The sequence below is a fragment of the Cyprinus carpio genome, chromosome A13 (assembly GCF_018340385.1).
Source record: "Cyprinus carpio isolate SPL01 chromosome A13, ASM1834038v1, whole genome shotgun sequence".
Lineage (NCBI taxonomy): Eukaryota > Metazoa > Chordata > Actinopteri > Cypriniformes > Cyprinidae > Cyprinus > Cyprinus carpio.
In genome coordinates, this window is record NC_056584.1 from 22,835,443 (window position 1) to 22,857,067 (window position 21,625).

General features: G+C 37.2%; 1 pseudogene; it reads right to left on the minus strand.

Moving 5' to 3' along the window:
* Window positions 1-8,664: 8,664 nt before the first annotated feature.
* Window positions 8,665-21,625, minus strand: part of LOC109044957 — a 115,434-nt pseudogene continuing 102,473 nt past the window's right edge.

Below are 21,625 nucleotides of genomic sequence, written 5' to 3' on the forward strand. Positions count from 1 at the left end.
CTATCCTCAGAATGGAACATATGTGCTTTGCCTGTTTAATCTCATCCTCCTGCGCTGCGTGAAATACTCGGAACCCAACATGCTTTCCACGGCCCTCACTCGACCTCTTCCCACTCGCCAGACCTCGCCCATCGTTCCACGTAACTCCACTGTTGTGACCATTATTCCTTTAATAAGTCTATACCATGAAATGGTTCAAACCTAGAACTATTAACAGCTTGTACAGACTGAGTCGAAATATAGAAGTAATATTTCTAGTTGGTATGGACAGAATTTGAATGAACAAAAAGACACTATAATGATCCTGCACCCGTTTCCTGCAATGCAGCCTGTGAATGAAGTGTGTAGGATTCACCTATGGTCCACCATAGTATCGATCCTTTCATTCTTCTGAAGAATGGCCTCTCAGCCTACTCATGTTCATAAATGGACGTGTAATCTCGCCTCCTGCGGCGCTGCCGTTAGGGTGGATGGGATGCATACCGTGGGCGGTAGGAATGGAAAATATTAACAACATGCTGAACATTACCTTCTAAAACCTATGTTGTGTCCTAGGTAAAGCTAGGTTTGAAAAAGAGTTTGTCTTGACAAATGTTGATTTTCTCTTTTATTTTGTAAAGACGCCATACAAGTGTATTTGAACTTAAATTGATTTTAATTCTGTTCCCAACATCAAATTGAATAGCAATTCTGCTCTTTTGTGATACCTCAATTCAAATCAAATGAACTTGGAGTTCTGAGAATTTTTGGGTAAGTCTTCCAACAGGTTTGACAATAGGTGAGGCTTATGAACGGATGGGAAAAGCTTAAAACAGAGCCTCTAACACTGCAATCCCCATTCAGACCATGTGGAGCTCCACCCACGCACGGACATACAGCCCATGTGATCAGGGATTAAAGGCTAAACCCCCCATTTTAAAGATTCTAAGCTCTCTAAATATAGCCCTGGATTTCAGCAGCCGGGTCGGGTGCTCTCTGTTAGAGGTGCAGTTCAGCCTGAGAGTGCAACATTTATCTTCCCCACTTCTCTCCATTGATGTCGTGTGAATCAAAGACACCCATTATTTCTCAAAGGCCTTGACTATGAACAAAAGAAACCTTGACATTCAAAAGAATCAGATAAAAAATGGAAGGAATTCTAAAAAAAGAAAAATAATTCTAAATAATAATTCTAAAGATTATATGACATAATTTAATCTATCTATGGAGCAAAATCCTTTATATATCATCCTTCTAAAAGAGACATTCCCCTGAGATGTAAACTTACACTAGTGCTAAGATGAATAGCTAAAATGAACAGGTTTCTTGCATCATATCTTTTTTTTTTATTATGTACTTTAGACTGGAATTCTGAATTGCACGATGTGCATAATCCATTTTAAAATATTATAAGACCTTAAGAAGTCTATCACCAGAGATCTTGTTGTTAAAGCACATTCATCTGTTCTGTGGTGCTCACAGCTTGACATTCTGAGAACAACGGAGGGCCTTTAAGACCATCTGCTGCTCCTCTTGCTAACAAAAATTGCTGAGAATAACGAACATACAGTAATAGAGCATGCCACTTACAACTTTGTAGTCCTGATCTCTCAAAGTCTACTAGCAAACATGCGGTTCACGGTCTAAATGAATCCACTGAGCTTAGCTAAAGATGGCTATGTGGCAGTGAGGGCACATTAATCTCATCAAAGCTTTCCAGCATCTCCTCAATGGGGCTGACGTTAAAAACCATTGCATTCAACCATTTTGCAAAGCATCTCTTCGATAGTAAAGCTGTTCAGATGGTACATTATGTGTCAATTGGAGAGTTGTTTACACAACTCTTTCCTCTCCGCTGCTCTTCTTCTGCGTCTCCTTCACCCTCCCTTGCTGTGTTGCACACCAAAAGGTGCTCAAATAGTGTCATTACTCACAATGTTTAGTGGCCTCAGGTGTCTTTGGCATCATTAATAGATTGTGAAAAAGTGGGAATGGACAATGTAGAGAAATACTGAAGAAGTGACCAAGGATAGATGATTGAATTCAAAGGACATGGAAGACCGACAGAAAAAGAGAGCTAGAGGGCCAGAAATAAAACATCCTTCACCTTCAAGAGAGGATGTTTTTTTTTAAAAAACATCTGAAATTCACAGAAACTCAGTCTGAAACCAAAGACACGCTACCCTTGTATATACTCTGACACTCACCCTTGATCTATAGTAGTCTTGGTTATAGTAATCCTGTCCTCAGGGTCGATACCCCTATTCCATGGAGAGAGCCTAAAATGCAAACGTAAAGATGTCCAGACTTCATCTTCACACAGGCTACTATAAATAGTCAGGGTTTGGTGCACAATTGATACACTCAATAAAATTTCCTAGCACACCTGTGTGCTTGTTCACCGATTACCCTGTAAATTAATTTAAACTGGAAATACAAATGAACATCTAGACTTCCATTCCAAAAAGTTTGTCATTGGTAAGTGTTTTTTTTTTTGTTTGTTTTTGTTTCTTTTTTTTTTTGTGGTCTCTTATTCTCACCAAAGATCATTTTATTTGATAAAAAATTACAATTAAGAAATAATATTTGTAATTAGGATCCTTTCTAAGGATAGATGTGACTCCAGTATTCAGGGAGTCACATGATCCTTTAGAAATCTTTATATATTCTGATTCGATGCTCAAGAAACAGTTTAATTGTACTGTTTTATGTTGCTGTGTGTGGTTATTATTATTATCAATGTTGAAAATTATGTTTTTTTGTTGTGCCTGTTTAATATTTTTGTGGAAACCATGATTTTTTTTTTTTTCAAGATACTTTGATTAATATAAAGTTCAAAAAGAACAAAGTTACAGTATCACTGACTGAGTGGACATGAGTGTGAATAAATGAGTGAAATGTTTTTTGGGTGAAACTGTCCCTTTAGAATTATTTCCATTTAGCGATATAAAAGCCCCCATGAATTTGCCTGACGAGTGCAGTTTTGGTCTCGTTTGCGAAAAAAAACGTATATCCCAATTGAAAATTTGTGTTTGACCTTAAAGTAATGTACATCAACTTAAACCACCAAAACTTCAATGTTTGTCATGGGATCTTTAAAAGAGAATAAAAAACCTTCAGTAACATTAGGAAAGATGCACTCACAAGACAGGAAAACTAAGGAAGCATGCAGAAAAAACAGAGATGTACTCAGGCCGGCGCAGAGAGGGTCTTAACAGCTGCTGTGCTGCCGGGGTGGTTTTCGGGATGGCAGAGTCACAAAGAGAAGACGGAGAGGAGAAAAAAGATTTGACACCAAACGAGAGAATACATGAGAGGCCGACAGAATAAGAAGGCAAGACAAAGAGAAAGCAAGAAAAATTGTCGCGACATACATTTTTAAAGACAAGTATCAGAAACGCCAGCAAAAAGATGTGCATTCAAAACAGGAGAGAAGGAAAAGAGGGGGAGAAAAAAAAACAAGCTCCTGTGAGGAAGATAAGGACAGAGCTGCAGATGAGGGAGAAAATGTTCCATCTAAAGAAGCAGAACCAACTTTAAGAGCTTAAGAGTTGCTGAAAGTCAGAAAAAGGTCGTGTTTTACAGCTGCATATGCAACCTATAGGCATTAACTTTTGCAACTTTAGACACTGGCGTGGTGACATGTTCTCGCTGCAATAATTATGTGTGCGGGCTGAACTGAGAAACGACCACGAACTCTTCCAATTTACAACTCCTTAATTGGGGTGCAAATGTAAGTTAGTTTAATGGCAGAGTTTCTTTTAATCCTTCATCTCATTGAGGATTCCAGTGCTTTAGCCTCTCACAAGGGCATCCACTGGCAGCCTGAAGTGACAAGGGGAACAGGCAGTCTTACTTCAAAATTATTTAAAGGCCTATATCATTAAAGGGCCTAGTTGTACCCAAATAATGAAACTGACTGTCATTAATTAACTCACCCTTCATGTAGTTCCACACCTGTAAGTCCATCATTCATCTTTGGAACACAAATTAAGATAAATTTTTTGATTAAATCCAAGAGCATTTTCTTGAATGTGGTAGTTGTGTTGCTCCTGCATGGGGTGGAACGGAAAATGCTCTCGGATTTAACCAAAAAAATATTTCATTTGTGTTCTGAACATGAACATATGACTAACAGGTGTGGAACAAACATGAGGGTCAGTAATTAACGAACAAAATAAAAAAAGTGAATTAATACAAAAAACAAAAATTTTCATTCTTTGGGTTGAACTACCCCTTTAAACCAACTACATAGAACTGGATATTTAGTACACCATCCACGCTCTAAAAGTCACCATAGCATTGATGCAATAAGGGCTCACGTATTCCATGCATCCATGCAGTTTCACAGGTAGTGTATGAGTGCGAGAAATAGCGAATCAGAATCAAAGGAAAGTAAAAAAAAAAAACTCACCTCTATGCCAAATCCACGCCTGCCTAAGACGACAGACAAAAGAAAAACAAAAGATGGTTTAAAGAACGACATGTAGCTGAAAATGTGACATCTGTTGAATAGCTAAGTGAGTTTTAGGACTTGTTCTTGTAGAGAGTCTGACCTCACTTTTATTCATACAGAAAGCAATTTCAACACTTCGTGTCATTCTATTAGCATTTGGACCCAGAATGAAAAACACCAATATTTAAATGGGAACAAGCACTGAAAGATAAAAATGCCACTTGGGGAAATGGCACAGATAGTCCTGACACAAAGCAGTTTTACCTACACACAATGACTTCAAAATCATGTTAATCTGCTTTTTCCAAATAAGTAATTTTCTGCTGAATGGTAAACCAACCATATGCACAACATTACTCACACTCATGCACAACACTATTTTTAATGCAGTAGCTTTAAAAATCATACTGACAACAAACATTTCCAAGGGAAAGTTACATATGAGGAGGGTCTTCAAGTGCCAAGAATGAAAACCCACTTAATGCACTGTGACAAATGAGCAGCATGTTGTTCCAAGTGTATGTTGTGTGAGTACCTGGTATTCTCTACATTATGGGAAGGCAAAATGTCCCAACAAGTATAGCTAATACCAGTTTAAAAAATTTTTTTTTTTTTTGTAGGGGGGAATTTTTTATTTTATTTTTGTTTATATATATTTTTTCCTCCATGAGGGAACACACGCTTATAAAATCCATACAGAATGTTTTTTTGGAAAATCTAAAATCTAAAAATGAAAATGTAAAACAACTGCATAAAGTTTTTTTTTGTGAGGGGTAGGTTTAGGGGTAGTGTTAGGGTAAGGGGATAGCAAATACAATTTGTACAGTATAAAAAACCATTACACACATGGAACATTACCCCATAAAGCATGGAAATCAGTGGGTGTGTGTGTTTACCTGGCTATAGTTTGCAACAAAATTCCCCCACAAAGTGAATTACATCTGAAAAAGCATTATAAAAATTATTAAATAGGTGAATCGTACATCTATTTTGAAAATATATATATATATATATATATATATTATATATCTATATATATATATATATATATATATATATATATATATTATATATATAGATATATCACACATTATATATTTAGATATAGGTCAAAATAGCAGGCCACTGGATATGTTCTTAACATGTTTCAATGAATTCCACCCCCATAAATAAGAGAGGCACAGAATCGGCATAGAGAGGAGTGTATATGTTGTTTCACATAATTAAATGTTATGAAATACCCCTGTCAAACACACAATAAACACATCTCTCTCACACATAATGAATGAGAATGGCCAGATGAGTGATGTGGGATATGTGTTGTGGTGTGTGTGTGTGAGGAGGACCAAGTGACGACTCTCTTTATGGTGTCCTTCGGAAACATAAAGACTGGTTCTCAGTTTTATGATGCAAAAGATGGACTTGGTGTCTCGTGGTGACTATTATGTGAGACTACCTTGGGAAATGAACAATGTCACGAAGGACAGGAGGGCACATAACACAATTCTGTCTTTCAGGTATTACCTGCTTCACCACAACACAATAACAAATTATCCCTCCTGCTCCTATAGAAACGGAAAAGACTTCATCTACTAGCACTTTATCTTTTAAAACGGATCTTACTATGGTTTTTTTGTGTGTGTGTGTGTTTGTTTTTTGACATTTTAATAGCAAATCAATAGTTAATTTAATACTTCATAATTTTTTTTTTTTTTTTTTTTTGTGATCTGCGTTTCCACAGATCACAGCACATTTAAATTTTTGTAAATATGCATCTGTCTGCCTCCTGTCTTCCGAGACCATTAATTCAAGACACAGGTCCGGGGCTTCACAAGACAAGCAAGTCTGTCTGTATATTTATGTTTATATCTCACAAATTAATTCTGTCTTTTTTCTCAGAATTGCAAGCAACAAAGTGGAGAAACTGTGAGGAGATAAAAAGTTGCAAATTACCTTTGCAATATATTGTTTTATTGATGGCAGAAAAACGTGGTCTTCCATAAATAACTGTAATTTCATGTTCATTTCTATGTTAATCTTTTAATTCATGATTTATTTGTGCCGTGTTTGTGTGTGTTTTGAAAAGTGCACTAACACTTCAGAACTGAAGATGAGATCCATTAGCAAATCAGTGTGCCTTTGCTTATCGGGATGATGGCAGATTTCAAACAGATTTTTCGATATGGATGAGGGAGATGCCATCTGCACACCCCTGCTGAGATATTGTAGGAGTGGTTTGTCTGAATGGAGAGACATTGACTGCGCGCCTGATGGGGTGAATTCAGGGGGGAACGGCACAGAAGACGTCCCCCTGCCATGGGCCACATAAACGATTAGCTGTATTGTTTTTAACTCTCTATGTGATTCTTGTCTGCTTGAGTTTTTCCTGAAAGGGCAAAAAACATCTGCAGGACCTAACCAAGACAAGGAGAGCTTCAGAGGTCTGGCACACTCTAGACAGCTTTTAAAAAGGCTAGTAGTGAGTCCTGAAAGAACAGGGAAGAGACCGAAGATAGAAAAAGGATACAGTGGAATAAATGAGAAAGATATATAAAGAATGACACTGTTTTTAACCTTCAATGCATGGTTCCTTATTCGTTGGAATGATTTCACCAGTGCTCAGATTATTATAAAAAACGTAAAAATGTATTTTCCCGAACCGTTAATGGGTAATCTAAAATGCAGTAAACTATCCCCCTGATCTTGCTTCTGTCTGAAATGACCTTGCCTTTCCATTGACATTACTTAGGCTGTGCAAGCTACTGGATAATCTGAATTCAATTTCATCCTTTTTTTTTTTCTGTGATGATATTCAAATTGATTAAACAAAATATGATCTTTATAAGGCCCATCCTCATCAAACTTGATGATAATCTCTGTCCCCACAGGTCACGTATGACCATGACAACAGCTCTTCACACCAAATCCGTCTGCTACGTAGGAGAGGTGTGTCACCAGTTAAAACACTAAATATTCATAAAACAGTGACGGTCAGTTCAAATATTGTTTTTGATTTATCTAATAAAAAAGTATTTTTTATTTTACCTCTCACATATTCCACTGGTAAAAACCCCATTATTCAACATACTTCAATGTTTTTCTTAAAAAAATATTAAATCTGACAGTGCTAAAATTACATCTAAATTTCAAGCATGCCTATACATATTGTGCAAAAAAAAACTTATATAAATGTTAAATAATAAATCGACAATATAAATTATAAGTAGAAAAATATACATACTGTTCAAAAGTTGTAGGTCAGTAAGATGCTTCTTATTTTACAACAAGGCTGCATTTCTTTGAACAGAAAATCTAGTAAAAACAGTAATCTTATGAATATTATTACAATTTTAAAGCATCGGTTTCTATTTTAATATATATTAATACAGAACTGTATATTATATATATATATATATATAGTTCAAAAAGGAATAGCACAGTTATTTGAAATAGAAATGTTTTTTGTACCACATGAGTGTAACTTTAGTTTTAGTCTTTACAACAACTTTCTGAATAAAAAAAACATACATTTATCTTAAAAACCTTACTGACCACAAACTTTTGAACAGCAGTGTTAAACTATATATCTTATCATTTCATAACAAAAAAAATAAAAAAAAAAAAAAAAAAAAAAAAAGACGAAAAAAAAAATTGCAATCTCGCAATTTGAAATTAGCAGACCAGTTTACATCACCAAACTGAAAATAATAAAGAAGAACTACTGTTTTTAGAGTTAGTTACATGAACACACAACGTTCCTCTCGTTGATATTAACATTACTGCAAATTCACTGCAGTCTGGCAAATTCCCCTGTGAGGTACTTGAGGTTTAATGACGCAAACTCACTTATAACATAAAATACAGCCAGCAAACACCCTCCAGGTCACATTGAGCCAGCCACATTAAACACTACGCGTTTGACCTTCTTTGAAAATGTAAATAAAAGTGCGGTTTCGCTCTCAAAGTAAAGTGCCCATCGAAATAATAGATGGGAGAAAAAGTAAAATAATGAAACAGCGGAGGTATGAGCAAAAAAAAAAAAAAAACAAAAGGACAGTATAAAGAGTTCCAGAGTTTGTATTCAGAAATTAAGGGCTGGGGTGGTGGGAGGAATCTCTCATTCCCACTGAGTTGGTTGGTTTAGAGGGTCTGTGAGCAGAAGAGGTCTGATTACTGACGCTTGTCTGCCGTACTGCGTCTGTTCGCTGGTTTTAGGACCCTAGGCTCTTTTAGGACGAAAAGTCATGGATGTCTTTACTTCCTCCTTTGCAACGGCTGTCATCTTTCACATCAAGGCTGTCAGCAGATCTGGGTGTGCTCTTGAGGATCCCTCTTAGCTTAGGTGTAGGAGTTGGAGACTGAATGGGGGGTTCAGGAGACTGAACAGGAGTTGGGGTTGGGGTTTGGGGGAAGTCCTGTTGTAGAGGTGGAGGAGAAAGAAAAGAGCGATGGATGGGAGGATGATGAGTTTGGTGGGGGGACTTTTACGGAGAGTCCGATTCGAATTCCACTGTGATCTCACAAGGAGTCACACGTTCACGTAATTGGATATACTGGAGCTGAACCTCCTCAGGGAGAGGGTGGAGTTGGCCGCTGAGCCATGGGTGGGGGATTGGAGTCTGGCCGTCACCCCCGGGTGATGATAATGCAGGGCGGGATGTCCTTGCCAACGCAGAAAATTGGATATGGATGAGAACATGAAGGCGCTTAGCAGTGGGTCGTCCGGATACACAGAGATGCGTAAGAGTCCCGGCTCTGTCTGGGCATCCGTTCGGCTAAAGCTTGCTGCTCAAACTGTCTGGCTTGTTCTCGGACTGACAGCTTTGTTTCTGTACTTCGACCACTTTGATCTACTTCAGCATCAAGCTTTTCCCTGCTGTCCTTAAGCCCCACCTTCAGCTCTTGCTCCTCCCATTCAGCAGGGTCCCAGAGTGCCTGCCGGCGCAGAGCATCGTAAAGCCCTCGTCCTCAAATACGGGACGGCAATGACCAAGAAGTCATCTGGCTGATGGGGCTCGTCGGAGATGGGATGTCACAGTCTAGAAACTCACCGACCCTTTGCGCCTCATAGTTGGGTCTCCGGAATACTGGACGGCTCCATCCTGGTAAATTGGATTTTGTGTGTGTAAGCGGCCGGTCATTCCGAGATGAAAAGGTGATGTTGCTTTCTGACTTGGGCAACTTGTCAAGCAACTTCCAGTTACGCACAAATAGTTTGGTGAGCGTCAATAGCACGAGAGATTGCGGAGGCTCTATATGAGACTCTGTCTATCTGCCTCCTAGATTACAGACGTCGGCGCCTTCTGCAGCCACGAAAGAAATGAAAGGAAAGACGAGGAAGGACGGAAGCATTGTGGAAAGAGACAGAACGAAATTGAGGGACCGAGAAAACAGCCATGGGAGGAACAGAGCACTAACGACCCACTAACAAAAAAAATCCTTCACTTTGAATGGACTTTGAAAGAGCTCGACCAACAATTTGCTCACAATTTAAGATTTAGCTTTAACGACGCTAACCGCATTCAGGACTCTGTGACAAATAGTCTTAAAATAGTCTTACGACTACTTTGGTGTGTAAACATTAATTACACAGTTTTACTCATAAACATTCGCTTGAAGCCAATATTGACGAAACTATTCAGAAAAAAGGATGTTTTAAAACACAAGTAATAAGCTGTTTTTAATGTGATATCATAGGGTCCATTGCGCCAGGGTCAAGACACATTTTCTTCCTAAAACCACTCTGCGTTTAATAACTAACAGGGAAATTTTTTAATATGGTAATTCTGGTACTTCATTTAGTTGACATTGACATGGGTAGATTCAAATGGTAATTATATTTTTTTTCATTGAGTGTCTATCTAAGAGATAATCACCTTATTTAAAATTAAACCATTTTTAAAAGTGTAATTAATACTAAAATGTACATCATATTAGTGTGGGATCCTGTTCAAAGCACTGCATGACGCTGCTCTGATTCTGTGTTTAAACATTTATTTTTCAATTTATTTGTTAAAATCAAACCTTTAACAAAACACTGCATGTATTGAATGAAAGGGCCATTAAATCAAAATAATGTTAATGTGGTTAAAAACATTGCTGAAGTAATTGTGTTGAACAAATACTAAAAAAGCCTCACCAACACTCATACATTTATATGATTTTTAAAAAAACAAAATACGTTTATGATGCCTTTTCCACAAAATGTGCTGCTCTATCAATGTTCAATTAAAAATAATTTTTTTCTGCACTTACAGTATACAAATTTCCTTAAGATGTGCCTATAGCCCCACTGTAGCCTACCCGCAAAGCAAAGGCTAGCACTTCCATGTTACTTTATATACTGTACTGATATCTGAGCCTTCAATAATGTGACAGTGTGAAATATTAAGTAGGAATACCCTACATTCAACTGTGCATGAATGCAGCAATAATACAATGAATGCAAGCAGGCATCAAAATTGTGTATTTTCTGCTGTGAAGCACAAAGATCATACACTAGCACTCAAAAATCAGTCTGAAATCCCTATCTGTTCAGTTAATCTTTGTTCAAACATCAATCAAGATGATCTCTGACAACGGCGAGTCTCAAAGTGAAGGATGTGAGAAGCGTGTTTGTTTGCTTTGAGGAGAGAACTGCGAGGAACTAAAGCCGGGAGGTGAGGGCTTCTATATAGTGGAAAAAACTACTAAAGTTGAATCCGCTACAGAGCTACAGTACACACATGTATCTGTGAATTTTATGTGCATTTTTTAAGTAAATAGTATCAAAAATGTTCCTTTAAAATATGCAATTCGACAGAAAACATGGCATAAAAATAGAGTAAATGGTAAAGAAAACCAGCAGAGCAGTTACACAGGGACTAGAAACTACAAACCACAAATGTAAGCCAAGAAGGATTTTAAAATACATTGATAGAAGCGTGTAAGAAAGAGCACTGCAGGGAAATGCAGCATATTTTATGTTACTCACTGTAGTCCAAGCCTGGAAAATGCAGAGAAGATGAATGAAACATGAGAGGAAAATACATGCAGATAGATGGACATGATGACAATTTAACACAGACAGGCCCTGTTCACATTTGGCATTAACATGCATTTTCAGTGACAGAGTCAAAAACAGAAACCTTTGACCACAATAAAAGCCAGATGTAAATGCACACAAAACCATCTTTTTAATCACATAAAGTACAACTAAGCAAGTAATTTATAATGGCGGTTTCTGTGGATGAGAGCGATCAGATCTCTATTCAAATCGCAATGGAAAAGCACTGGAGTGGAAGGAATAAATGCAGTCCAGCTAAATAATATCCAGATACTCTCTGAATATGAAATGCATATTAATATCAGATGTAAAGGGGCCTGAGAGACACATGTAAAAGGTAAATAGAGAGGAAAAGTAACCACTCATCTGTTCAATCATTCATTACACACCACGTTGAAAAGAAAGTGCATTGTGATACATGCAACAAACAAAAACCAAAAACTGCATGAATTTCGGGTCATATTTCACCCCAAAATCAACTGAAAAATGAAGAAAATAAATGTTAGGGTCATTAAGTGTTATTTGCACTACAATTCCGTATTACCATTTCTTGAAATAACTAAACAAATATATATATTAAAAATGTGAAATTATTTCAGCTAGTTGTGAACATTTCTCATTTTAATTTAATTTAACTTGTACTAAAATAACTGGTAATAATAATAATAATAAATAAAAACTTTTGTTTGTAAAAAAAAATAGAATATATATATGTAATAATAATATATATAGATATATTTTTTTTTTTTTTTTTTATATCTATATTTTTTTTTTTTTTTTTTTTTTTTTTTATATATAATTTATTACTTTTATTTTTGGGGTGAAATTTCTGTTAATTAAATGTTAAAAACAAATGAACGATAAATCAATCAATCAATCTGAGGGTCACTGAGAGACTCCTTAAACACTATTTTTTAAGGTTGCTGACAGACTACTGTTATTATTAATATCCAATAAAAGAACACAATGTTTGCCCAAACACACGAGCAAACAAATCCTGATGTTCGTTTCTGCTGATGGTATTAAACTACTGTTCACGGCCCATCAATCTCAGCCTCTATTCTAATGGATTCAATAAAAAGACACGTCTTTTCCACTGTCTTTTTGTGTTAGCAGCTGCATTTGTTTTGATGGCATTACATCAAAAGCACTTTAAAAGGATTTACCTGAGGGACACAGATGCTGTGCTGTGGCTATAATCTTTTAATCTATTAACATTTCATTCCACTTACAACAGCCTTTAGCTTGGCAATGGACTCCTGCTGCACCAAACCCACATGTCCAGTGAGCACATCTCTGTGGATGGACTTAGTAAGCCAAAAACACAGCTAATTTACCACAGAAACAATTACCTTTGGGATGTCAAAAAGGAACAGTTTCTCACTTAAGAGAATGGCAAGACTTTATACGGAAAAACTTTTCCTTTTTTCAAATGAATATCCAGGTTAGGGCATTAAAGATGTAGTTCACCTAAAAATTAATATTCTGTCATTCTATTATTTATACTCACATGACATTCCAAAAATGAAAGACTTTCTTTCTCCTCCATGAGTCATGACATAAGATATTTAGCGGAATGTTTATGTTGCTTTTGTCCATACGAATGATAGTGAGTGGCAAAAATCATACACTTTGCAGCAGTTTTGTTATAAATTTTACAGAAATGGTATAAATGAATTTTGAAAAAAAGTAGACTGAAATACAAATTTCTTATAAAAATACTTAATACTTAATACTTAATAATCTTAAAATCTTTGTTTTATTTACAACTTAAAAATATATATATATATTTTACAACGTACTATGGACTGCTTTTATGGTGCTGTTTTGGTCCTTGTTTTGGTCTATAATATTTTTGTGGTGGTCCAAGAAAGAAGGTCACACAGGTTTTGAATGACGACTGAAATTTCTGAGATAAATTTATGGCAGAATTTTAATTTGTGGGTGATCTATTCTTGATTTTCCTGCAGATACACACACAAATCTTGTTAATTATCTCTCTGCTGTCTCTGCTGAAGGTTGAAGGTATTATTTAGGACAGGTAACTTACATGCCGCCGTCTCCCAGCTCCTCGTAGTGATTGGTCGGAGCGCCACCTCCTGTTGATTTGCCGGCAGGAAGAGCCATCTGGATACGGGCAGTTTTGGCACACTCGGCCTGTCTCCTGTAAAGCATCCCATAGACTGAGTTTCCTTCTTTTTAAAAGGCTCATTTCAGCTCTATTATTGGAGGATATGAGGTCTGGAGCTCCAGCAACTCTCATTTGATCTGTTCCAGCACTTTTTATTCATGCAATGCAAAATATCATGGGTTATTCAGCACCTTTCACACTGAGATGAGGTGTTTTATTAGGAGGGAGCTCAACTCGGCTCACTTTGTACTCTATGAGGTCATGAAACCAGTAATTTCTGTTCATTTTCAAAGGCATCACTACTGTGCTGGAATCAGAGAGGGCTGGAATGAGTATGTCCTTTGCTTCTCATCTCAATTCATGCATTCTAATCATATGTTCCTGTTTTAAAGGACTGAACTGAATAAGGAGGGTACGAGGGCACACAGTCTTTGACAAATAATTCATCAAAAAAGAATTTGAACTTACTCTTTGAATCTGAGCGCAGGGTCCACATGCAGCGACAGGAAGAGCAGAGAAAGAGGAAGAGGAAAAGAGAGTTGTTATATAATTAGGCACAGGAATAATGAAACAAAAACACAATAAATGATTTTTAAAAGAAAGACTGTCAATTTAAAATGTTATTTTACTATATATAACATTTACCCACAGACAAAAGAGGACAAGTGGTTTAGAAAATGGATAGTATAATATATTGGCTAATAATAAAAAATTATGGATAATATAATATACTGAATATGAAACTATAAGAAAATTGTTCATATAAAATACATAATTTCAAATAAAAAATAATTATCAAAAAATGTTAATGTTACATTTATTAATTATATCCCTTTACCTCTATGTAAATTCCTTACTAAGGCATTTTCTAACCACAGATTTTCTCAAAAAATATCACTATTGTAAGTAGATGAATTGCCATTTGCGATTGTGGTTAATTGTCATTAAAGGTAGGGTAGGTGATTTTGGAGAGGCTAGCAATGGCAAGCTAGCTTTTAAAAGCATAAGATCCCACCCTCCCTAAAAAACACTCCCAAAATACACCTCCCCCAAAAAAAAACAACAACCACAACAACAACACACGCTAACAACCACCTCTTGTCTCATTCACCGGTGAGAAAATATTACAGTACAAAGCACATAATATTACAATAATAATTTCCATTCTCAATCGGTCTGCATTAGCATAATGGAATGCGCTGATGATGTATCATGTCTGTGTGAACAGGGTGTGCCTAGGTATGCAAATATATACGTTGACGAGTAGGACAGCCTAACATAGTCCTCGGGCAGAAGCATATGATTGGACAAACATTTTATGGTCCTACGCCTTCCACAGACAATATAAATACATATAAATACATTTAGACCATTTAACTTTGTGATTGCTATCAGGATGTGAAAAGACTTTCAACCAGCATAACAAAAAATGTTTCTGAACCAAATGACCTACCCTGCCTTTAACTTGGTTAATCAGCACATTTTGTAATAGATCATGATCTTAATTCATATTTTTAATCGACTGGCAGATCAAATTCTAATTTCACAGGCCAGAAAATGCTAGCAGTGTTGAACCATGCAGCCCATTTTGTTTGCAGCTACTGCTGCAGATGTGTGCGCATAATTCATACTGTAAAATGTGATAAGAGCACAGGATAACCCCGGTTTATCCCACATCTCCTCAGCTGAGAAAACAATACAGCTCTCAGCAGTAACCCCTCTCTGTCTCTCTGTCCTCTCCAGCTCTCCATTCTCCTTCTCCTCTTTGCATTTCATCCACACACTCTCTCGTCCTGACCCTAGGCTTCCTTGAGGCTATCAAAGACGTGATCCTCTCAATATTATTTATTTAACCAGAATGCAATTACTCAAAAGACAGTGTGAGATCTTATGTTGTGATATATAAGCTAGCACTTGTGTCTCCTGTTATGCATCTTTGTAAACAACCAAATGAAATTACATAAAAATGTCACTTCACCTATAATACGAGAGTCCAATCGCAAAATTACAAAACTCTTTAATATGTGTGAAAACATCTAAATGCAGTCATGCATATGAATGTGTGTGTGTGCGAGAGCAAGCTTCACACACATACTGTAGGTGTGTGTGTTTAGCTGTTTGTGTTCAGTCTATGATTACCCATCTGTTATGTGTTTACACAATAGCTGATGACGAACTCATTGGTGTGTGCATAAGGTCAGGACCACACTCACGTCTCAAGAGAGCTGCTGTGTGTGGAGAGCAGGCCCATATGCTGGGCTTTCATGAGATGTGACGGATGGATCGAATGCCTGGGATATGTCACAAATGCTTATAATTAATCTGCTTTCACACAGAGCTGGCTGGGAGATTAGCCTGTTAGCATGGCTAATTACTGAAAAAAAAGCCATTTTAATACCTGGCATCCAGTACTCATCTCCCTCACCTACTGTGCATGTTTTTTCAGCCTGTCCTTAAACACTCTCAGAAACCGTAGAGGTTACAGATAAGACGTACAACTGCAGAGTAAAGTGTCTTCATGTATGTACAATAGTAGCTCTGAGAACATATAAATACTTGTATTTATTTGTTAAATTTATATATATATACATTTTAACTTCTAGCTAAATGTCTACTAGTCTCGTAATCATAGTTATCTTTTAACTGTTAACAAAATTCACGTTTGCTGGCCAAAAAGTCTTATACACACTTAAGCCCCGTTCACACTACAAGCGACAAAGCAACACAATCCCATTCATTTCAATGGAGAGCTGGCGATTTCCGGCGACAAGTGCGACAGCAGCCGTTGGTAACGGATGGGGCGTGTCAAGCGACGCGAACAAAATTCAGAATCCTTCAACTTTATGCAAATGATGAGAGACTTTTGGGAGCGACAGCTAATAGGAAAGAAGATGGCAGAGCTCATGTGATCATTCTCCTCTCAGCCGTAGATAAACATATGCAACGGAAAAAAAGTAGGCTCTGTTTCTCGTTCATTTTTGTTTGTATGTATGGATTGCATTCATATTTATATTATATTTAGTCTTTTGCCTCCAAAATGTTTGTATTTAGTGGCACGAAACCTGATTCGCTGTCAAGGCAACCAATAGTGAGAACACCCACTAGCAAACTCATCGCCAGCCCCTGGAGACATGCAGCAACAAAGTCACTATAATGTGAACGCAGCATTAGAAAGGCAGCTGTTGAAACGAGATGTAAAATAACGAAAACTATTCGCCGTTTTTTATGTGACATTTTTCTCATTTATGAATATAAAAGATGTACAGTTACATACTGGGGATGTAACAGCAAATCCCATTTACCATAGTCACGAAGAAACTTAAGGGAAAATTAAGAAAAATACAGAAAAAAAAAATGGCTACATTTTTGTGTGCTTTTTTACACCTTGAAAAAATAAAATAAATCTAGAAATAAATTATTTATTATTACTATTCAGGATATCTGCAGGATTTATAAACTCAGATTAAGACTTTTAAATTAATACCACATGTCTATGGTAGCATTTAAAACGGTAAAATGACTGTAAAAAGCATGATTTACAGTTCAGATACAGGTTTTCACAAAAACAAAAAGTTTCATAAAATGATAAAATTCACACTTCAGCCTTTAAACCATTTTTTAAGAAAATCGATTCAAAAGTAGTCAAGAGTATCAATTATTATATTAAATTAAAAAAAATCTTATCAATCAATTATTATATTATATTAAATAACATATAACTATGTTTTACTGTAATTGTTTATACTTTTATAATGCATTATCTTCTTATTGATCCACCAATTAACGTTTACAACTCTGTGTGTGTGCAGCGTCAGTGCTTGAAGTGGGCCGGTACGCACCGGTACGCAGTACCGGCACTTCAATATTTTAGTCTTTAGCACACTGGCATTTTTTCGTGTGTGAAATGCATTAGTAATAAGTAATAAGTTCGAAACAGCGCTAATGCAGAGAAAACACGGATGATTTCATCAGAGATGGCAGAGAGAATACTGACTCGTATCTAGATGACAGTTTAATCTGTTCAGCGTGTATTGGGCTTAAAAGCATGAGTGCTGTATAATGAATGCCGGCTTAAGGTGTTTTAGATTATGCGCTGGTCAGTGGTTTAGTTATTCTGAATAATAATGTACTGTCACTTCTTTTTTTTCCACTTCAAGCCCTGTGCAGCGTAAAAACATGGGTTGATTTTAGTAGAGGTCAGAACAAAAACAGCAGAAGGGCTTACTGAAAAAGCACATTCTTTTTCTGCCAGCAGGTGGCGCTTTTGGTACGGCAGAAATATAGCGTTTTCCCTAGTAACAGCAGTGCACAAAGCAGAGCAGCACATGACTTTTGAATCATGCAGCGCTCATGTTTATTTAATGAAATCAGTCTTTTGAAGTTTAATCGTCACATTAAGCCATACTGCAATTCTTGTCTTTCCATTCCCATATTTAAGACCTCTTGAAGTCATAATTAAGGCATAATTACCATTTAAGACTTTTTATGGCCTTAAATCTGATACAACTAAATTTTTATGAAGACTTTTAAGGACCCCTGGAACCCTATTTAATTGAGCTGAAAGCTGAAATATGCAACTTATGAGGCTGATTATCATTGGGGACTGACATTAGATAATTCAAAAACCAGTGTCTATCACAACTGTAAGAAAATTCGACTCACTGTTTGTATGTCACCATGACTATGAGAATAGCTGGGATGCAGCACAGAATGATGATGATGGCCAGTGCCAGCAGTGCCCCCTCTGTGTAGCCCACCGCCTGCGCAGCCTTCTTCACACTCGCCACGATGTCAGGAGAACGGATCTCCAGAATCCGCCCGCCCTCGCCCAGGTATGGCTGGAACTCTTTATTGATGTCCAGAATCTTGCCATCCAGAAACCTGTCAAACACACATTTAGCAGACATATCAGAAAATAATTTCAATAATTTTTCCTTACAGTCGGTTCCTTACATGGTAAGGTTCCTTACAGTAAACACATCATAATCACAAGACTGTACATTTCTGCTCACTTTATACTTTAGCAGCTATTACAGCCTTGAGATGATTGACAGTTAGATGTTGATAACATTCAGTGTCAATCTAAAGCATCTTCGGCAGAGAAGCAAAGCCAAGAATCTTGCTAATGAGGGCAGCATCTATTCAGCTGTATTTAGCCTGTTCCAGTTCACCATATGAGTTACTAGGCAACATGATATGGAAATCCTCAATCTCCCCTCCATGTGTAAATGGCTAGACTGTGTTAATATCAAGTATTATTATTTAACATCTTGATATAGAGTTGATTACCAGTGCCACTCCAAAGCAGAGCAAGAGTACTTTTCTCCTCAGACTTGGCTTTGTTGACACTTTGTTGATCAATAATGTTTAAATAGACCGGCATGTTAAGCACTTCATAAGAATCCACAGCAGACCAATTAGTCCTGCAGCAGCAGAACAACTCAACAGAAGCACCTATAAACAGGACTGTTCAAACACAATCGATTAACCAAGTTTAAAGACTGATGAAAGACTGCGTGTATTTGACCTACGTGGTCAAAAAGACCAGTATATGTGCTTCACAGCATCTCAAGAGTTTCCTTTCAGCTTTAAAGAAATGAGGATGAATAGTTTTGATTTTCAAGGTGAACCGAGTAACTCCATTGCTATTGTGAATGTACACCCCATTTACTCCTGTATTTTTATTCTCCACATTCCATCAGATCAATCCAGTTGTTAAACATGTATGACTCTGTGGAACACAAAAGAAGAGACTGAAAAATGACTCATCGCTTTTTGTCCCTATAGTGTTGTTTTGGACTCCATAGTTGGACCATTTTTCACCTTCTGTGTTTTGTAGAAGAAATAAAGTAGGTGAATAAATGTTTACAATTTTTATTTTTCAGTCAGGCAGCCATAATTCAACAAGTTTTTTTTTTTTTATTATCTACAACTAAATAAAAAATCAAGCTGATTACTAGACTCACACTATAAAAAAAATAATAATAAGAAGAAAATACAATGTCAGTAAAGTATCTGCAGTTTCACTAAATGGAAAAGGAATGGATCAAACCCTAGCTGGACTGAATCGCACGGGAACCAGAAAGGAGTGATGAACAAACTGCCAATATTTTGTTTCTTTTCTAAATCAAAGACGATGGAACATCTTTTCAGATCATTAGATCCAGGGTTAAAGGGTTAGTTCACCCAAATATTAAAATTATGTCATTAATGACTCACCCTCATGTCGTTCCAAACCCGTGAGACCTCCGTTCATCTTCGGAACACAGTTTAAGATATTTTAGATTTAGTCCGAGAGCTTTCAGTCCCTCCATTGAGAATGTATGTACGGTATACTGTCCACGTCCAAAAGGGTAATAAATACATCTTCAAAGTAGTCCATGTGACATCAGAGGGTCCGTTAGAATTTTTTGAAGCATCGAAAATACATTTTGCTCCAAAAATATCAAAAACTACGACTTTATTCAGCATTGACTTCTCTCCCGGGTCTGTTATGAGCGCGTTCACCTCACATCCGGTTCGCGAACGAATCACTCGATGTAACCGGATCTTCTTGAACCAGTTCACCAAATCGAACTGAATCGTTTGAAACAACAATAAGCATTAATCCACCAATGACTTAAGCTGTTAACTTTTTTAACATGGCTGACACTCCCTCTGAGTTAAAAAAAAACAATATCCCGGAGTAATTCATTTACTCAAACAGTACACTGACTGAACCGAGCCAGATAACGAACGAAACATTGACTCGTTCTCGAGTCAAGAACCGGTTGCATCGGTTTTCGGATCACCGGTAGTGATGGGAAGTTCTCTTCTTCTCCGCGAACCGGTTCTTTCGGACAGTTTGATTCAATAAACCGGTTGCCGAAAACGGTTCACCAGTTCTTTTGCGCTCGACGTAATGACTTCATTGGCGATGATTGCCCTTGATTGAAGCCTTTGGTTTACCCGCGCTCATAACATTAGCACAGAATCGGTTCAGAATCAATCACCAAAAGAACCAGTTCAGTTCAGACGCGCTGTGTGTCAGTCTGGTTCACGCATGCGCAGTATCATCAGCTCATCGGTTCTCGAATCGGACGCGTCCGACAGAAACGGTTCTTGACTCGAGAACGAGTCAATGTTTCGTTCGTTATCTGGCTCGGTTCAGTCAGTGTACTGTTTGAGTAAATGAATTACTCCGGGATATTGGTTTATTTGAACTCAGAGGGAGTGTCAGCCATGTTAAAAAAGTTAACAGCTTAAGTCATTTGTGGATTAATGCTTATTGTTGACGCGAACCGTTTCAAACGATTCAGTTCGATTTGGTGAACTGGTTTCAAGAAGATCCGGTTACATCGAGTGATTCGTTCGCGAACCCGGATGTGAGGTGAACGCGCTCATAACAGACCCGGGAGAGAAGTCAATGGCTGAATAAAGTAGTAGTTTTTGATATTCTTGGACCAAAATGTATTTTCGATGCTTCAAAAAATTCTAACGGACCCTCTGATGTCACATGGACTACTTTGAAGATGTTTTTATTACCTTTCTGGACGTGGACAGTATACCGTGCATACATTCTCAATGGAGGGACAGAAAGCTCTCGGACTAAATCTAAAATATCTTATACTGTGTTCTGAAGATGAACGGAGGTCTTACGGGTTTGGAACGACATGAGGGTGAGTCATTAATGACATAATTTTAATATTTGGGTGAACTAACCCTTTAACCTCTGATTTTACCCACAAGTCCTTCATCTCCTTGAATCATGTCCCTGTTGTGGAGGAGGAGAAACAGCATGGGTTAACTCACACTGTTACAGACACGCAGTGTGAATGGCCTCAACAATGGCTGCCTGTTTTTATCGTATTTCAGAGTCAATAGGCTTCTAACCAGCAGGATGACTGGATTCATCCATACAAAACACCACTGAGAGTGACCAGATGGATTCTGGAAAAAGAAACTAGTTTCGTTAGGGGAACTTTTGTGAATGCTGAAGTGGACATCAGACTGTAAAGCTCTGAGAAGCAGATTT